Consider the following 12,343-nt stretch of genomic DNA (forward strand, 5'->3'; position numbering starts at 1 on the left):
TTTTTTTTTTCCAGTTCTGTGAAGAAGGCCATTGGTAGCTTGATGGGGATAGTATTGAATTTATAAATTACTTTGGGCAGTATGGCCATTTTCATGGAATTCATTCTTCTTAACCATGAGCATGGAATGTTTTTCTATCTGTTTGTGTCCTCTCTTATTTCCTTGATCAGTGGTTTGTAGTTCTCCTTGAAGAGGTCCTTCACATCCTTGTTAGTTTTATTCCTAGGTATTTAATTCTCTTTTAGCAATTGTGAATGGGAATCCACTCATTATTTGGAGCTCTGTTTTTCTGTTATTGATATATAGGAATGCTTGTGATTTTTGCACATTGATTTTGTATCCCAAGACTCTGCTGAAGTTGCTTATCAGCTTAAGGAGGTTTTGGGCTGAGACAATGGGGTCTTCTAAATATACAATCATGTCATCTGCAAATAGGGACAATTTTGCTTCCTCTTTTCCTAGTTGAATACCCTTTATTTCTTTTTCTTGCCTGATTGCTCTGGCCAGAACTTCCAATACTATGTTGAATAGGTGTGGTAAGAGAGGGCATCCTTGTCTAGTGCCAGTTTTCAAAGGGAATGCTTCCAGTTTTTGCCCTTTCTGTATGATATTGGCTGTGGGCTTGTCATAAATAGCTTTTATTACTTTGAGATACGTTCCATCGATACCTAGTTTATTGAGGGTTTTTAGCATAAAGCGCTGTTGAATTTTGTTAAAAGCTTTCTCTGCATCTATTGAGATAATTATGTGGTTTTTGTCTTTGGTTCTGTTTATGTGATGGATTACGTTTATATATTTGTGTATGTTGAACCAGCCTTGCATCCCAGAGATAAAGCTGACTTGATTGTGATGGATAAGCTTTTTGATGTGCTGTTGGGTTTGATTTGTCAGTATTTTATTGAAGATTTTTGCATCGGTGTTCATCATGGATATTGGCCTGAAATTTTCTTTTTTAGGTGTGTCTCTGCCAGGTTTAGACATCAGAATGATGTTGGTCTCATAAAATGAGTTAGGGAGGATTCCCTCTTTTTGTATTGTTTGGAAGAATTTCAGAAGGAATGGTACCAGCTCCTCTTTCTACCCTCAGTAGAATTCAGCTATGAACCCATCTGGTCTTGGACTTTTTTTGGTTGGTAGGCTATTAACCGCTGCCTCAACTTCAGACTTTGTTATTGGTGTGTTCAGGAATTCAACTTCTTCCTGGTTTAGCCTTGGAAGGGTGTAAGTGTCAGGAATTTATTCATTTCTTCTAGATTTACTGGTTTATGTGCATAGAGGTGTTTGTAGTAATTGCTGATGGTAGTTTGTATTTCTAAGGAATCAGAGGTGATAGCCCCTTTATCATTTTTTATTGAATCTATTCAGTTCCTCTCTCTTTTATTAGTCTGGCTACTGGTCTATTTTGTTGCTCTTTTTTTTAAAAGAAAAAACAGCTGCTGGATTCATTGATTTTTTTTTTGAAGGGTTTTTTTTTTTTTTTTTTTTTTTTTTTTTTTTTTTTTTTTTTTTTTTTTTTTTTTTTTTTTAGTTCTGCTCTGATCTTAGTTATTTCTTGTCTTCTGCTAGCTTTTGAAGTTGTTTGGTCTTGCTCCACTAGTTCTTTTAATTTTGATGTTAGGGTGTCGATTTCAGATCTTCCCTTACTTCTCATATGGGCATTTAGTGCTATAAATTTCTCTCTAGACACTGCCTTAAATGTGTCCCAGAGATTCTGGTACGTTGAGTCTTCATTCTCATTGGTTTTGAAGAACATCTTTATTTCTGCCTTCATTTCATTCTTTATCCAGTAGTCGTTCAGGAGCAGATTGTTTGGTTTCCATGTAGTTGTGCGGTTTTGAGTGTTTCTTAATCCTGAGTTCTAATTTGATTGCACTGTGGTCAGAGAGACTGTTATGATTTCTGTTCTTTTGCATTTGCTGAGGAGTGATTTATTTCCAATTATGTGGTCATTTTTAGAGTAAGTGCGATGTGGTGCTGAGAAGAATGTATATTCTGAGGATTTGGGGTGGAGAGTTCTGTAGATGTCTATTAGGTTTGCTTGGTTCATCTCTGAGTTCAAGCCTGGATATCCCTGTTAATTTTCTGTCTTGTTGATCTATCTAATGTTGACAGTGGAGTGTTTAAGTCTCCCACTATTATTGTGTGGGAGTCTAAGTCTCTTTGTAGGTCGTTAAGAACTTGCTTTATGTATCTGGGTGCTCCTGTATTGGGTGCATATATACTTAGGATTGTTAGCTCTTCTGTTGCATTGATCCTTTTGCCATCATGTAATGTCCTCCTTTGTCTCTTTTGATCTTTGTTGGTTTAAAGTCTGTTTTATCAGAGACTAGGATTGCAGCCCCCGCTTTTTTTTTTTTTTTGCTCTCCATTTCCTTGGTAAATCTTCCTCCATCCCTTTATTTTGAACCTATGTGTGTCTTTGCACATGAGATGGGTCTCCCAAATGCAGCACACCAATGAGTCTTGACTTTTTATCCAGTTTGCCAGTCTGTGTCTTTTGGTTGGGGCATTTAGCCCATTTACATTTAAGGTCATATTGTTATGTGTGAATCTGATCCTGTCATTTTGTTACTAACTTGTTGTTTTGCCTATTAGTTGATGCCATTTCTTCATTGTGTTGATGGTCTTTACCATTTTGTATGTCTTTGGAGTGGCTGGTACTTGTTGTTCCTTTCCATGTTTAGTGCTTCCTTCAGGAGCTCTTTTAAGGCAGGCCAGGTGTTGACAAAATCTCTCAGCAATTCTTGTCCATAAAGGATTTTATTTCTCCTTCACTTATGAAGCTTAGTTTGGCTGGATATGATATTCTGGGTTGAAAGTTCTTTTGTTTAATGATGATGAATATTGGCGCTCACTCTCTTCTGGCTTGTAGGGTTTCTGCCAAGAGATCTGCTGTGAGTCTGATGGGCTTCCCCTTGTGGGTAAACTGACCTTTTACTCTGGCTGCCCTTAGCATTTTTTCCTTCATTTCAACCCTGGTGAATATGATGATTATGTGCCTTGGATTTGCTCTTGTTGAGGAACATCTTTGTGGTAGTCTCTGTATTTCCTGGATTTGAATCTTGGCCTGGCTTGTTAGATTGGGAAAGTTCTCTTGGATAATATCCTGAAGAGTGTTTTCCAGCTTGGTTTCATTCTCCCTGTCACATTCAAGTATACTGATCAAATGTAGATTTGGTCTTGTCACATAATCCCATATTTCTTGGAGGCTTTCTTCATTTATTTTCACTCTTTTTTTCTCCAGCCTTGCCTTCTTGTTTTATTTCATTGAGTTGATCTTCAATCTCTGATATCCTTTCTTCCACTTGGTCAATTCAGCTATTGAAACTTGTTTATGCTCTGTGAAGTTCTCACGCTGTGCTTTTCAGCTCCATCAGGTCATTTATCTTCTTCTCTAAGCTGGTTATTCTAGTCAACATTTTGTCTAACCTTTTTTCAAGGTTATGTATTTTTGCATTGGCTAAGAACATACTCCTTTAGCTCAGAAAAGTTTGTTATTACCCACCTTCTGAAGCCTGCTTCTGTCAATTTGTCACATTCATTCTCCATCCAGTTTTTTTCACTTGCTGGTGAGGAGTTGTGATCCCTTGGAGGAGAAGAGTCCTTCTGGTTTTTGGTGATTTCAGCCTTTTTGCTCTGGTTTCTTCCCATCTTTGTGGATTTATCTACCTTTGATCTTTGAAGTTGATAACTTTTGGATGGGGTCCCTGAGTGAACGTCTTTTCTGTTGATGTTAAAGCAATTTCTTTCTGTTTTTTAGTTTTCCTTCTAACAGGCCCCTCTGCGGCAGAATTGCTGGAGTTTGCTGTAGGTCCACTCCAGACCCTGCTTGCCTGGGAATCACCCATGGGAGCTGCAGAACAGCAAGGATTGCTGCCTGTTCCTTCCTCTGGTAGCTTCGTCCCAGAAATGTACCTGCCAGATGTCAGCCAGAGCTCTCCTGTATGAGGTGTCTCTTGGGATACACAGGGGTCAGAAAGCCACTTGAGGAGGCAGTCTGTCCGGCATTCTGTCCCTTTTCAGAGCTCAAGTGCTGTGCTGGGAGCTCCACTGCTCCCTTCAGAGCTACTGGGCAGGGACGTTTAAGTCTGCTGAAGTGGAATTCACAACCACACCTTTTCCTAAGTGCTCTGTCCCAGGAAGGTGGGGCTTTATTTATAAAACCCTCACAGGCTGCTGCCTTTTTTCAGAGATGCCCTGCCCAGCAAGAAGGAAGTCTACTCACAGTCTGCCTGCAGAGGCCTTGCTGAGCTGCTGCAGGCTCTGCTCAACTGCTATGTAAACTTCCCTGCGATTTTGTTTACACAGGCAAGGTTAGAACTGCCTCAGTAGTGGTGGATGCCCCTGCCTCTGCCAAGCTCGACTGTCCCAGGTGGTGGCTGCGAAAATCTCAAGCCAGTGGGTCTCAGCTTGCTGGTCTTTGCGGGGGTGGGACCCACCGAGCCAGATCACTTGGCTCCCTGCCTTCATCCCCCTTTTTTCAGGGGAATGGGCACTAACTGCTTTTGTTTAGGGCTGCTGCAGTGTGGTAGGAGTCCATTCCAGTCCCTAGTCACTTTGGATTTTCCACTACCTGAAAGTATCAACAGTGAAAGCTGCAAAACAGCAAAGATGGTAGCCTGCCTCTCCCTCTGGGAACACCATCCCAGGGAAGTACAAACTTGTTGCTGGCCCAAGCACACCAGCTGGGGAGGCTGGGAACACTTATGGAGTGTTCCTGCCCAATGAGGAGAAATGAGATCAGAGACCTACTTAAAAGAATCAATCTGAACCCTTTTGTTGCGGAGTAGCTATATTGCATTGGTGGGCCACTCCAGCCTCCAGCCACTGTGGACTCCACAAAGCCCAAAGGCAACAACAGCTTAGCATACAAAACAGCAAAGATGGTGGCCTACTCTCCACTCTGGGAGCATTGTCCCAGGAGGTTTGGAACTGCTGCTGAAAACCTGGTGGGAATGATTGTAGACCTAGGCTGGGAAGTTCTTCTTAGTGAATAGAAATAGGATCCGGGACCCACATAAAAAAGCAGCCTGGCCATGTCTTCGTAGAGCTGCTGCGCTATGCTGGAGTAGCACTCCAATCCCTAGTTGCCTCTGATTCCCTAGAGCTCAAAAGAAACAATGGCTAAGGCAGCAAAGCAGCAAAGATGGCAGCCACCCCTCCTTCTGGGAGCTCCATCTCAGGGAGATGTAAAGCTTCTACTCTTGGCTGACTCATCCTGTGAGAGGCCATAGAAGCGGGGCCTGCTGCCCATGGCTGCTCAGCCCCCTAGTTCAGCCCCTTTTCTAGAGGTACGTATAGGGTTCCAACCTCCTGCTTTGCTGGAGTTGCAGCTGCCTCTGCTGGGAAGCCCGAGGATCTAAATCTCCTGTGGTTCCATGTGAGCCTGAGAGGCTGCTCTGCCAAGATTCCGCGGTAGCTCTGCCTGTCATACTGAAGGTCCTGGTCCAGTGGATTCAAGAGGGGATCTCCAGACCTGGGGTTGCAGAGATCTGTGGGAGAAGTGTGGGTCCCCAAATCACTCACGCACTGCTTCCCTGGGCAAGAGGCTCCTCTAGATCTATGTTGCTCCCAGGTGGGTGGTCGTCCTGCCTCATTCTTCTCCATTCTCTGTGGGTTGAGTTGTTTTCTTGATGAATCCCAGTGCACATACCTGGATGTTTCAGATGAAGGTGTACTTTCTCACCCCTTCTATTTCTTTCTGTGAGAGCAGGGCACACACACTAGCTGCTTTTTGTCGGCCATCTTGGCCAGCCTCCAATGCATCTGTTTCAATCTTGCTAAAATCAAGTAGGAAAAAAGAAAGGCCAGCTATAGAACATCCAAAGACGTTAATTTCATATAATTTTTTGCCCCCTGTGGAACAGGACAGGCTTTCATGGTAGACAGAGGAAATATTATCTCTCTTTGAGATATGAGCAGTCAGATCTATACTTTGAAAGCAGATTTATACAAATTATTTCTTGAGTGGTGAGTCTAATTTTGAGGCTGAGATTTCACATGTGACCTGATATATGAGCCCCAGAGATCAAGTGTATCTTGAAAACCATATAATTTAGATTTCTTGGCTTCTCCTTGTTTATGTTCCTATTGTTAACATGTATTCTTATGTAAACATTCCATTCCTATTTTAGCTGTGCAAAGCTGAAGAGATCCAGAATCTTCCCCAGTATCACCAGAGTTTAGAACAACGTCTGACATATAGTAGGTGCTCAATAAATATTTATTGAATGAATGAATGAATGTCCACATTTGGGACCAGAAGGAACTCATGTCTCTCTCTAACTTTAAATCCTCAGACTAGTGTGAGGGGAGGAGCAGAGAGAAAAGATACAGCTCTGCATAGAATTCAGACAAGAGCCAGACATATACGGTCCAGCTGTCACTTCCACGTGGGAAATTTAATCTCCACAGCCGCCTTTGAAGTATCTGAGTTGTATTCTATTTAGGAAGGAAAGTAGTTATTTCCTTGCAGTATCATTCTAGGGAAGAGCAGTGACTGGGAATATGTGTAGAAGTCTGTGTGTCAAAAACTCAAATAACCTCTTATAAGTGTGGCTCAAGACAAGGCTCATGCATACAACCACAACACCAGTGAGTGTCTTCTTTAGCTGCCCCAGTTGCTCTGGGATAAGATTCTTATGGTCAGGAACAAAAGAAAGGCATAATCATTTTCTCAAATAGCATAGGATTGCCTAGGCTTTAGGAACTAAGTGGTACAAGAAACTAAGAGACACACCAATAACAGGCAACAGAGGAGCAAAGGCTAGTGACCTAGGAATAGATACGTGTGGCTGAAACAAGACTCAGACAGTGACGATAAAAACAATACCTGTGAGGGGAGACCTCACAGCCACAGAGTACTGTTTATAAAAAACTCAGTGGGGCACATCCACTTCTCTTGACAAGGGAACTGTCAGAGGCCAGTGGTTAAGGCAGTGACACAGCAAAGGCCACTATAACAATATCAGGGTTCTACCCTTTTCTCCTTAGTCAGAAATCTGTAATAGGCAAACACAAACACTTTAGTGTTAGGAGGCTGTGGGCTCAAAGTGAGTCATGTGCCATGCAATGAATCTCAAGCCTCAAGGGTCCAGGAGACAGGGATGAGCAGCCCGGAGCAGGTGCACTGGCAATATGAGCCATGTGGTCCAATAAATGAACAGTGGAGAATGGGGAGGATGAGCTAAATCAATTTCAAAGCCTAAATCAATATCAAGGACCAAATCTGGATCCTTGATATTGCTGGAGAGGGGATGTTCAAAGGCTGCCATTGTGAACATTTTAGGAGATTTTTGATGGTCTTGACTCTAGCAAAAAAATTCTCTGAGAGGAAGGAGCAACACTTTCATCTGGTTTTATGCATCTAGTGAGCTATGATGAAGGAGGACATGGGAAGCCAGCAGTGTGCAGTCTTCTGGGAGCATGGATCTTCGTGGGCAGAAAATCCTGCCAATAGAAGTTAAATCAACTCTGGACTCTCACTTTCCATGCATTTTCTCTACTGTATTAAGGTTAAGTTGGAGGGAAAGAAAATTCCAAAGGGAAGGCAGTAAAAACACTGCTTTTTTAAAAAAACAATTAATACAATGAACAAATCAGGTTTTTAATACTAATGAACATTGTTTGATGTCTGTATGTCTGAGCAAAAGCATATTTGAAAAAATTTTGGGAAGTATGAGCTCGTAATAAACATGAGCTCATAATAAATATTTAATCATCAAATACAATAGCATAGTTAGCATTCAAATACACTATTGTATGTTGTAAAGATGTATTAATACAATAAAATTTTGCCATTCACTAGCTGTAACAGTGAGATGGGGAGCTGAATGAGTGGAAGGAGACTTTACTTTCCATTTTGTACTCTTCATGCTACTTGAATATTTTGGACGGCGTGCTTATGTAATTAATATGTTAGTCAAACAATGCTATTATAGTCTAGGCTAGTCCTGGAAATAATGATGAATTGGGAACATTTCTATTTGGAAGCTTCATTCTCTTCTCATGAATCCTCCTTCCTCTAGATCTTTCAACCCCCATCAAAACCTTTCTTCTTCACATTAGAATATAAGTTCTGATAAGAGTTTACATAATGAAATTTTGATTCATTAATAATTAAAGCTTTAAGCTAAAAGCATTCAAAACAAACCTTGGGGCCGGGTGCAGCAGCTCACGCCTGAGTCACGCCTGTGATCTTACCACTTTGGGAAGCTGAGGCAGGAGGATTGCTTGAACCCAGGAGTCTGAGACCAGCTTGGGCAACATAGGGAGATACTGTCTCCACAAAAATATTTTTAAAAATTAGCTGGGCATGGTGATGCTCTCCTGCAGTCCTAGCTGCTCTGGAGGCTGAGGTGGGAGGACTGTTGGAGCCTAGAAGTTTGAGGCTGGAGTGAGCTGTGATCACGCCACTGCACTCCAGTCTAGGAGACAGAGCAAGACCCTCTGTCTCCTAACAAAGCAAAACAAAACAAACAAAACAGACTTTGAGACTTGCCCTGTTTTTTTTTTTTAGGAAAACAACAGATGTAATAACAGAAGCAATCCTTTCCAGTCTCCTGTAGCTCTCAGAACCCTCAACTATACACACAACCTCTTAATTTTTTTCATAACTAGATTCCTGAAAAGAGTAATTTTCTTCTTTTTTAAAACTGAGCATAATCAGCCTCATGGTACTTTCATTGTTGAAGCTCCTTGGTTGTGATCTAGGGGAATATGTGAGAAGCTGAAGGTGTAGAAATTGAATTGAATGAGCTGCATAGAAATAATGAGCCTGGGGTCAGAGTTGGTGCTACCCAGGGAACAGCCAGCCTGCTTTCATGGTCAGCCTCCAGCAATGAATGAGGTCTTGTTACCCAGTGGTGTCCGGGGAACTGTTTCACTCTGAAGAGTCCACTGAGGTTGTGGGATATGGTAAATATTTAATAATAAGCTCTGTGGGGAACAAAAAAAGAGAGGGGTGGGAGAGGGAGGGAGGGAAGGAGGGAGGAAAGAAGGAATGGAGGGAGAGAGGGATTCTGATTTGTAGTGTTTCCCAATTTTTATGTCAGCCTCCCAAGCTGACACCAAGTCACTGAACCTGGAGTTGGGAAGAGAGGTGTACCATTGGCCCTCCTTAGCCAGGACAAGTCAACTCTAGCAGACCACTGCACTTGAAATAGGCTGCTTGAAAAATTTTTTAGCAATGTGCTTGTGTAATTAAAATATTAGTTATTCAGTTTTCAGGTACCTGCTGAGAAGCTCACCAGGTTTAACTTGGCAACATTATCTTCCTTAAGTGAGTTATAGGCTTCTGAGAGCCATGAGAAATGATGCCTTTTATAAATCTCCCGCTCCACAGTGAAAAGCCAAGATCTGCTGCCTAATGAGGTATTATTTTTGGAGGCAAGCAAGCAAACTCTGACCATTGGCTTATTATTTGCAATATTGCTCTGGAAACCCATTACCAAAGGAGCAATAGGTATATGGAAAGGAAAAGAAATTACTTTGGCTCAGAGCAAACAATATAACAGTGACATCAAACTAGAGGAAATGGGGTCTGGGATCCTGTGCATCAATTGATAGGTAATGAGAGCCTGAACTCCTGAAGGAGAAACCCACAGCAGAGCCCTGCATTAGCATATGCCAATTTATATCAGGCTCTAATGTTGGCAGAGCGGCTCCTAAATGAATAATTGCTGAAGGGGCAATTGTGGGAGTCATCTTTCGAAGAGATGTTTTATTTTTTTCCCTGGCCACAGCAAATACGAGTTTAATAATCCTTTCAATGGCTACTGTGTTATCATAAAATAATCTAAATGCTACTAAATGGTATTTAAAATGATTTCCAGACACTGGCAGACTTGACTGAATGGCAATTCGGCTGCTAATGCATCTCTAATACAGCATGTGAGAAGCACGGTAATGAGCCCACATTGTTGGGATCGAAATCCTTCACCATGGTTATTTTTGCCTCCAACTTTGACCCCCAGCCAGTTTGTGGCACCCTGCCCCACCCCTCACTTATTTCCACCTTATTTCAGGTCCCTGTTCAGACATGGGCTGTGGCATGAAAAGCATGGTGTCTACTGTTTTGTTCCCCTTTCCTCATTTGGTCAGTTGTAAGGTGCAGCACAACTGCTGGGAAGGGGGAATTAGAGAAGCAGGCAATCCTCCCTGAAGCCCCAAAGAGCAAGTAGCTGAGAGGCTAAAAAGAATGAAAGGTCTTGGCAATGCACTTTTGTTCATCATGTCTCCCCTCTGAGTATATGCACTCCAATCACATAAGGTACAGTGGGAGGTGAGGCTGAAACAAAAATTTCAGAAACTCTGAATTCATGATGGAATTATTTGCTATCTGAGTGAGATATACAAGGAGATAAGCTTAGTGTCCCCAGCACTGCAGTACAACACTGAATAGCTTATCAGCACCCTGGAAATCAGGGCATTCATGCCAAGGAAAGGCATGATTGCCTGTGTGCTTCTCTATTGAGACACAGAATAATTCAGAGATGAGAGAGACACAGTTTAGATTAAAAATGCTTTATTTGGGTAGCTTTTTTGAAAGGAAGATAATGGGGTACTTCCAGGTCTTAATTTTTGTTGTTGTCTTTGTTTTTACTGTGGTAAAATGCACACAATATAAAATTCTTAACCTGTTTTTAGAAAGATTTGAAATCAATTACAAGCTACAATCTGTGCTTCCCTTGCTCCCCCAGCGTGGGGAATAGAAGTGGGAAGCGCAGAACATCTTCCACCTCCCTTTCCAGATTACAGCAAAATGTCAAGAAGTGGTAAGGGAGGACTGGAAGCACAAGGACATTTACATCTCACACTGCTGACAGGCAGCCAGCTGGTGACGGTGCCCCAGAGCAGCCATGCAGAGAGAAAACCACCTCAGAGCATGGGAGGCTGGTGGGATCACAGGCTGCAGTGCTCCTGGAAAGGATGCGACGAGAATAGTGGATTTGCAGAACAGCAGAGCTGCCGCCTTGAACACCACTGACAGAACTCTGCAAATAGATGATGAATAAACTGGGAGAAGAGGGTCATGTGGGTCCTTCCAAAACACTTTCTCCATGTGATTTTCCTGGAAGAGGAATCAGCCAAAAATGATAAGAACCTGGATCTCCCATGCAACTATGACAACATACATATGTACAAAATTCAGGTTCATATGGGTGAGTTATCCCAAATAAATACAGCAGCCTGCTCAGACAAGCACTGTAGTTGAGGGTATCAAGTTTGTATTCTTAATTCCTGGAATGTTGTCAATTAATGTCAAACAATCACCAAATAAAATCTCAGTCGACTGGAAGAGAGACTCAAGGTACATCATGCTATAGACAAATTTATCTGGCATAAGACTGGTGAAGCAGCAGGAAATTCACGTACCTCATCAAGCCAGGATCTCAAAAGTCAAAATATTTTTCAGGTTAAAGTGAGAATCCCCTGAAAGATGATGAGGGATGGCTGGTGTTAACCCAGTAGTACATATGAGGGCTGAGGGAACAAAACGACAATACAATCCCTATGAGAAGGATATTTTCCCTGAGGTGAAGGAACTAACATTAATTAGAATATTTATATTGGGTTCAGGTTACAAATTCAGGCACAGAAGTTTTCTCTTTCCAACCCCACCCAAGGCTATCTGAGGAATATGAAAAATATAGGCCAGTATGTTTAAAATGGTGGATATCATCTGGTGAGGACCTCTCAAACCCTGTGACAGTGATACTGGGAACAATTCATTCAGAAAATTAGGTAACACCTGCCTTTCAACCTACAGGATTCATTTCTAAGAATTTATCCCACAGACATATGGTGCTTGTACATGAAGGTATATGTATACTGCTGTCTTTGTTACAGTATTCAAAATAGCGAAATAACAGAAACAAACTAAATATATGTCTACATGGAGGAGTTAAATGACTTTTTGTGGCCAATGTGCAGTATGCCCATGACATATTAAATGGAAAAAAAAAGTGGGAAAACAAAATAATATAATCTCATTTGCATTAAATAAGAGGAAAAGCAAAGCATATGTATGTTTATATTTGAACAGAAAATTGCAAGAAAGGTAATGCAAAAAACTGTATATGTTTACATTCAAAGAGGTAGTTAATTTCATGGTTGTGCCTCTTGAAATTAACAAGTTTATTTATTTCTTAGGGGTGTCATAACAAATTATCACAAATTTTGTGGCTTAAAACAATGTAATTTGATTTTCTCAGATTTCTGAAGGCCAGAAGTCCAAAACCAAAACCTGTTAGGTAGGCTCTCATCCTTCTTTGCCTCTTCCAGCTCCTAGTAGCTGCATAACCCCAACCTCTGCCTCTGCGTCTGTGTTTTCCACTCTTCT

The sequence above is a fragment of the Cebus imitator genome, unplaced genomic scaffold (assembly GCF_001604975.1).
Source record: "Cebus imitator isolate Cc_AM_T3 unplaced genomic scaffold, Cebus_imitator-1.0 Scaffold267, whole genome shotgun sequence".
Classification (NCBI taxonomy): domain Eukaryota; kingdom Metazoa; phylum Chordata; class Mammalia; order Primates; family Cebidae; genus Cebus; species Cebus imitator.